The sequence below is a fragment of the Priapulus caudatus genome, unplaced genomic scaffold (assembly GCF_000485595.1).
Source record: "Priapulus caudatus unplaced genomic scaffold, Priapulus_caudatus-5.0.1 Scaffold476, whole genome shotgun sequence".
NCBI lineage: Eukaryota > Metazoa > Priapulida > Priapulimorpha > Priapulimorphida > Priapulidae > Priapulus > Priapulus caudatus.
Window position 1 is genome coordinate 75,516 of NW_014577537.1, and position 8,447 is coordinate 83,962.

Here is an 8,447-nt window from a genome sequence, read left to right on the forward strand (position 1 = left end):
TATTATATATTATATATATATATTATATATATATATATATATAATAACACACTCCTGTATATATATATACAGAAGTGAATAATAATAGGTCTAATAATAATAATCTATTCTTATTCACTCCTGATATATATACCATTATATACTGAACTATAGTACCCTAAATCCTAAAAGACTATAAGTGCATTAGGTCATCACTAACAATACTGCAGCTGTTGCATGGTAGCTATAATATGTGCACATGACTGGAGTATGTGAAATGTCTAGAGTGTATGGTAAATAGGGCTGTGCCACCAGGTGTCCGTGTTTGGTGTCAGTTACATGCTGGGGCCGATTATATATTCTAAAATGAGATCTTCTACTAGGTTAGTGAGAAGGCAGCTAATAGGCTGTCCAAAACTTTAATTACCGGGTACCGTATTTTAAATACATAGGTACAGACGAAGGTATACCTGCATAGAAATGCGCATTTGTGTCCATTCTCACATATTACTATTAGCAGAACTTTGGAATTACTAATGCGGTTCTAATTGGTTCCTTGCGTTGCATTCTTATATTTCATTAAAAATTAATTCGTTGCTACATCGCGAATCGCGTAGTGTAGTAATGATAAATTGGATGATACTCCATTAGGAGTGTTCCCAACTTTAATGTCATTATGGTCATAATAACATATATATACATATATATATATTGGTCATATATTAGTTTGTGCTTAATGTCATTTAGGTTAGGGTTAGGGTTAGGATTATCCATCATTTATAATCATTAATGATATCAAAGTTGGAACACTCCTAATGGAGCGTTAGCCGATAAATTGGCAATCAACTTCTGTTAGGTATAGGTATATATACAGGATAGTATATCATTTGTCTTTATTAACTCCTGGTTATATAGGTCTGGTAGCTATAGGTAGCTGTAGTCTGCTCAGCGAAATATTTCTTTCGATCGTAAACCTAAAACTCCTGTTAAGTGGGGAGTAAATGGCCAATCAATTGCGGTGAATGTTTGGTTCAAAGGCCACCGGCATAATTTGCGCTATCAATCATGATGCCATTGTTCGGTTGCACTTGTGAGATTCTGTTTCCTGTGTACTGAAATGAGTTAATGCTTACTAACACTCGCAGGCCTCGCGTTCTACTATAATAACTGTGCGGCTTCTGTGATTGTATTATGTATTGTATATGTGCTGTGTGTGCGTGTGTAGTGCACGTCTCTGTGTTTGTGTACGTGTGTGTCTGTGTCTGCGAGTGTGGGTGCGCGCGTGCTATGTGTTGTGTGGGGGTGCGTGCGTGCGTGCTTTCAGTCAGTGCACAATAACAGCAGGCTCTGCGGCTAGAAATTATCAGGGGTAGCTCTGCGGCAGCGATCCGCGGGCTATAGTACTAGAGCTCATAGGGTCTATGTCCCCAGGGTACTGCCGGAACGTACCCTGGTACGGTCCGGTATACCGGAACGTACCCTGGTCACTATTTGATATGGTTAGGATGTAGGGTTAGGGTTCGGGTTCGGGTTCGGATTAGGGAGTAGGGCGTAGGCGATCCCTAGACTCGTTAGTGGATAGGCGAGGTACGGTCCGCGCCATATAATATAGTACCAGGGTACGTTCCGGTATACCGGACCGTACCCAAAGTACGTTCCGGCAGTACCCCGGGGGACATAGACCCTATCAGCAGTACTGGAGCTAGGGTGAATAATGACAAAATTTTTATTATTCACCCCTGAAATTATCCAAAGGAATAATTAACGCATATGAATATAATAATTCTGTACACAGTCCTGATGTTCAGAATGCACATGCACAGTTGTCAGTGGTTATATGTACACATATGTTACAGGTTTGGTCAATTTCATGAAGCTGTATATATATGGTTATTTTTGTTGCTGCATTTCAATGCATTGTTTGCTCTTCGGAGGACGAGGTGAAACAAGTCAATTATTTAGGGAACCCGCGGGGGTGATCAATATTTCAATACCAGGTGTGCAATGGCAGGAACCTTGTCAATATTTTATTGTAACGGCATGAGACATCATTGCCAATGTATATATATATATATTAAATATATAAAAAATATAATAATATAAATAAAATAATAATATAATATATTATATTTATATTAATTAATATTTTATTATAATAATATAATAAATAATATAAATATATATATATATATAAAATAATATATATATACATGCAATATGTATAGTCATCAGAAGTAGATAATAGGGAATTAGGGAATAGGGGGTTCCCTATTATCTACTTCTGATAGGCATGTAAGTAAGTTTTCGGGGTTTACTTCTTTAACACCCTCTATGTGTCTCTCCAGCTGTGCAAATGAAGGTGGATATTCACTTCGAAATGGTTCACGTACACACTCTACTGGCCCTAATAAACAAATTAGGCAATAATACACAACAGTCTGCTATAACATCAAGTTTATACTAGTACGCGTTCATTTTTATATGGTTCAGAGTAGCTAGTGCAGATAAGGTCTATGTCCCCCTGGCCTCTGTTTGACCTGGCTCGTTATATATATATATATATATATGTATATGTCACGTGTATATATGTATTATTATATGGTGAATGACTGATGAATATATGACGTGAATATAATTATAATCTGCAAGTGGAAGCAATTTACTGTTGCAAAATATACATAATGTAATACACGGTTGCACTATGGTATGGAACCCACTATACTGACTATTAATAGCCAGGGAGTCTATAATAGCTTGCAGGCATAGAAATAATATAGGTAGATATTATAGCAGACGTCCCAAGTGTCCCGGTCTCACCGGGATCGTTCCGGTGCGACGTGATGGTCCCGGTGTCCCGTTAAGACCAGTGTACCGTTAAGACCGGTGTCCCGTTAAGAGTCCAGAAAGTCCCGGTCGTAACATTTTTCAGCCATATTACCATTTACATCAGTAAATTACTAAATTGGCCGTGGTTGTTGATGTACTTTGATTCCAGCGAACAATAAAAGGCCAAAAATGTCAAACACTTTTAAACAAACAACAAATAAACAACAAACCATAAATGAACATGAATGTGCATTTTATTTTACATGTATACTTTATTAAAAAAATGGTGGTGCGCCGCGACAAACACGTGTCGCAGCCCGCCACAACTTTTTTCCTGTTTTTGCGCACAGCGAAAAAACGGCGATGGACCATTATCACAAGTGGTCTCTTTCTTGGATTTTCCAAACTTGTGACTTCTGTTATAGGTAGGTAGGTCACGTAGGTGTCTCTATATATTTCTATGCTTGCGGCAGAGCATATAAATTTGCTTCTATGCTCTGCTTGCGGTATGCCAGCGATGCTATTGTCAATTAATAACGATGCCGGGCACCAGGTGGCTGCAGCTGCACGCCACCAACGCTCAATGATTTTTCGTTAGCCAGCAGCTTTGGCCAGCAGTCAATCTCTGTCGTCACTCGTCAAACGCGGTGTACGCGTGCATCGTTACAACGTGTTGTTGAGTTTTCATGTGAGTGCATGTGACAATCGCAGCTCAGTGAAAGATGTGTATGTATCTAAATTACTAAATAATATAGATTTGTTCTGCTATCGACACGTTCTGCAGTTCGGTTACTGTCGTTTTGTGAGTGTAGGCGCAAATTTCTAGTAGTAGCTAGTAGTGTACCGTATACAGTGTTGTCATCTTGTTGGCTTTTGTGCTTACAGGCGCTAACGAGTAACGTAGGAAGACTATTCACATGCGGAGTTCGAAATGTTATCGTCACGTCAGAGATACCACTACCAGACCGCGCATAATTTACGGTAGGCTACTGGTAAGTATTGCATCACATATATTGTCATCAGAATTTGACAGAATGCGCATCCAAACGCTAATTTCTCCAGTACTACTAGACTGGCCAGCAATTACTTCGTGTCAGGCCCAATCGGGTTCAAGGATAGCTCCAAGAAACGGTATTGCTAGGGTTACAAGACGTTATAGACAATCCCTCGCACAGCCTGGTCGGGCTAGTTCAAGGATAGAGAACATGGGTCCCAATAAAACCAATGTCATTTACATCAATATAAATATAATATTATATCAATATAATAGGTTAGGGTTATGGTTAGGGTTAGGGTTAGGGTTAGGGAATTAGAATTAGGGTTAGGGTTAGGCACATTGGTTTTATTGGGACCCATGTTCTCTTTCCTTGGGCCCATAATCACACTACCTTATGACAAAATAAACTCTAGTTCCTCCCATTTCACTGCGCGTTGTCTTATAAAAGGCATTTGAAAATACCTCCAATGTTGTTCAAATTCTCCGATGTTGTTGACACTTTCGCGTTGCTCTGGCAAGCAACCGTGGAGCGGTGCTGCGGTACGGGTGTAGCAAAGATAAAAACGTGACGTCACCTAACCGATTCTTGGCGAAATTGTTTGGCAAACAATTTTGCGTTGGCGCCAGATTACCAGATTTCGCACCTCTTTCTTGTGGGTGTTAAGCAACGCGCACTGAAATGGGAGGAACTAGAGTTTATTTTGCCATAAGGTAGTGTGATTATGCATGACACGAAGTATTTGCTAGTCTAGTACTGGAGAAATTAGCGTTTGGATGCGCATAGTGCGGCTTTAAATGTTACGTTTATAACCGTAGCAACAGACCTCAGATGAGCCCAGACGCTCTGCGGCTCTTGTTTAGCATTATATTTTATTGAAAGGCTCCAAGTGCCTGTGGTTCAAATACTGTGCAATACACAATTTCACTGCACACCCGCTTCTGTGCCCAAACTCGCAGAAAGATAGACACTTTATCTCTCTGTGAGTTAATGCACAGTGGTGTGACTGTGGTGAAATTGTGTGTTGCAGAGGAGCATCTGAACTGTATTTACGGGACACTGTTACCAATATAAGGCGAAACACAACAGATAAACATTGGGACATTGGTAGTAAATACATTTCCTGTTTATTTGCCATCATTTTATAATTCTTGAAAAGTTCGAAAGTGGCTGGGTCATGACGGGCATTGCATGGACTTGGAGATGCCACACAGGTGCATGCTGTGGAGACGATGAAAGATCCTGCAGACGAGAGGGTAACCTTCAACCTGATCAGTAAGTTAAGTAGGTTTCCTCGTGTCGACGTGATCTGCATTGCGAGATACTTGAGCGCGATAACGGCGAGTATTGCCCATTATTGTTTGCTATGCATTCACCGTTGTATTGCTCGTATCTTATATCATTATATATGCAACTTGCCTTAACCTGTATTGCCTTCAATCTGCCCACTAATATCGTTAGCCCCAATTTTAGAAATAATGGAACCCAGTAATTAAAATTTCCCATTACCAGGATACATACGATTTGCATTTATTGAAATTAATTCAGATCTACAACACCGGAGCGCCTGGAAGGTAAATCATTGGCGATGAAGAGACAGCACTTTTAAGCGGCAAATTAAGATGGAGCAAAACCACCAATTATGCTACTGCCACCGGCTCCCTAGGGTGACTAGGCGAAATCCGATGCTTGTGGAGAATGGTCAGAGGAAGGCATAGAGGTGAGTTGTATTGATACATATACCCGCTTAGCTCTATCCATAGGACTTATTGTGACAGTGCACTGAAAATCTTAGCGCTTCAAATAACCAGAAACTTTTGAGTTCAATTCTCATTACTCTCACGTGATTGCTGACTGCGCGTTCTGGTAATATACATCGTGTATAATACTGCCAGTCGTGCCAGCTACATGATTTTATATCATCCTGACAATGCTACCAAGGAAATCTTCAGGTAAAATATTCTTTGCTGGTAGATTTAACTTACATGTGTGCGTTTGACATGCTGTTATGATTGAAGCCACAGAAAAATACTTCACACTAGTAAGTGAAGCTCCTGATCTATCCGGGTCTATAGTGTGGTGGCCCCAGACAAGCACATAATCCCGTGACAAACGAGTATCAATAAAAACAGCTGTACTGCAAAAGACACACGGTGCGTGCATTGCGCTCATCCTACCTTTTGACCAAACGCGCCTAGTCATCACTCACCTAATCCATAACCATAATAACTAAACCTACACCCTGATCTAGCTCTAACGTAATCGGAAGCCCATATGGAATACAGGGTGTCCTAAAATAGGTGACCCCTGTGCTCCCAACAGTAGCCATTACCGTATTTAAATATAGATATATTATATATATATATATATATATATACTATATATATATATATATATATATAATAATAGATAGAATAACACACTGGACCCTGGATCATCTATATATACAGAAGTGAATAATAATAGGTCTAATAATAATAATCTATTCTTATTCACTCCTGATATATATACCATTATATACTGAACTATAGTACCCTAAATCCTAAAAGACTATAAGTGCATTAGGTCATCACTAACAATACTGCAGCTGTTGCATGGTAGCTATAATATGTGCACATGACTGGAGTATGTGAAATGTCTAGAGTGTATGGTAAATAGGGCTGTGCCACCAGGTGTCCGTGTTGGTGTCAGTTACATGCTGGGGCCGATTATATATTCTAAAATGAGATCTTCTACTAGGTTAGTGAGGAAGGCAGCTAATAGGCTGTCCAAAACTTTAATTACCGGGTACCGTATTTTAAATACATAGGTACAGACGAAGGTATACCTGCATAGAAATGCGCATTTGTGTCCATTCTCACATATTACTATTAGCAGAACTTTGGAATTACTAATGCGGTTCTAATTGGTTCCTTGGTTAGCATTCATTATATTTCATTAAAAATTAATTCGTTGCTACATCGGAACTCGGTAGTGTAGTAATGATAAATTGGATGATACTCCATTAGGAGTGTTCCCAACTTTAATGTCATTAATGGTCATAATAACATATATATACATATATATATATTGGTCATATATTAGTTTGTGGCTTAATGTCATTTAGGTTAGGGTTAGGGTTAGGATTATCCATCATTTATAATCATTAATGATATCAAAGTTGGGAACACTCCTAATGGAGCGTTAGCCGATAAATTGGCAATCAACTTCTGTTAGGTATAGGTATATATACAGGATAGGTATATCATTTGTCTTTATTAACTCCTGGTATATATAGGTCTGGTAGCTATAGGTAGCTGTAGTCTGCTCAGCGAAATATTTCTTTCCGATCGTAAACCTAAAACTCCTGTTAAAGTGGGGAGTAAATGGCCAATCAATTGCGGTGAATGTTTGGTTCAAAGGCCACCGGCATAATTTGCGCTATCAATCATGATGCCATTGTTCGGTTGCACTTGTGAGATTCTGTTTCCTGTGTACTGAAATGAGTTAATGCTTACTAACACTCGCTGGCCTCGGTTCTACTATAATAACTGTGCGGCTTCTGTGATTGTATTATGTTATTGTATATGTGCTGTGTGGGCGTGTGTAGTGCACGTCTCTGTGTTTGTGTACGTGTGTGTCTGTGTCTGCGAGTGTGGGTGCGCGCGTGCTATGTGTTTGTGTGGGGGTGCGTGCGTGCGTGCTTTCAGGGCAACCGCCAATGGTACTGCAGCTCAGCTGACGTCTGTTTGGACTGGTCGTTCTGCTATTTCTGACTAACCTACCTAAACGCTATCTATATTAGTATATATATATATAAGTTATAATATTATATATATTAGTCAGAATAGCTAAACGAGGCCAGGTCAACAGAGGGCAGGGGGACATAGACCTTATCTGGCGCACTAGCTATCTGAACCATATAAAAAGAACGCGTACTAGTAAAAACTGATGTTATAGAGACTGTATGTGTATTATTGCCTAATTTGTTTATTAGGGGCCAGTAGTTGTAGGTGAACCCATTTCGAAGGTGAATATCCACTTTCTTTGCACAGCTGGAGAGACACATAGAGGGTGTTAAAGAAGTAACCCCGAATAATTACTTACATGCCTATCAGAAGTAGATATAAGGACCCCTATTCCCTAATTCCCTATTTCTACTTCTGATGACTATACATATTGATGTATATATATATTATTTTATATATATATAATATATTATATTTTATTATATTATTATAAACAATATTATTATATATTATAATATAATATTATTATATATTATTATTTATTTATATTATTATATTTTTTATATTTTATATATATATATATATATACATTGGCAATGATGTCTCATGCCGTTACATATAAAATATTGAAAGGTTCTGCCATTGCACACCTGGTATTGAAATATTGATCACCCCCGCGGGTTCCTAAATAATTGACTGTTTCACCTCGGTCCTCCAAGCAAAAATGCATTGAAATGCAGCAACAAAAAATAACCATATATATACAGCTTCATGAATTTGACGCAAACCTGTAACTATGTGTCATATACCACTGACAACTGTGCATGTGCATTCTGAACATCAGGACTGTGTAAGGAATTATTATATTCATATGCGTTAATTATTCCTTTGGATAATTTCAGGGGTGAATATAAAATTT

General features: G+C 38.7%; 1 protein-coding gene across 1 annotated transcript in view; it reads left to right on the plus strand.

The window, feature by feature from the left end:
* Positions 1 to 3,444: 3,444 nt before the first annotated feature.
* LOC106810816 (myosin-IIIb-like) overlaps positions 3,445 to 8,447 on the plus strand; it is a 64,925-nt gene continuing 59,922 nt past the window's right edge. The window contains exons 1-2 of the mRNA XM_014814269.1: positions 3,445 to 3,531; positions 3,691 to 3,797. The gene's annotated coding sequence lies outside the window, so the exon portion shown is untranslated. The remainder of the gene's footprint in view (positions 3,532 to 3,690; positions 3,798 to 8,447) is intronic.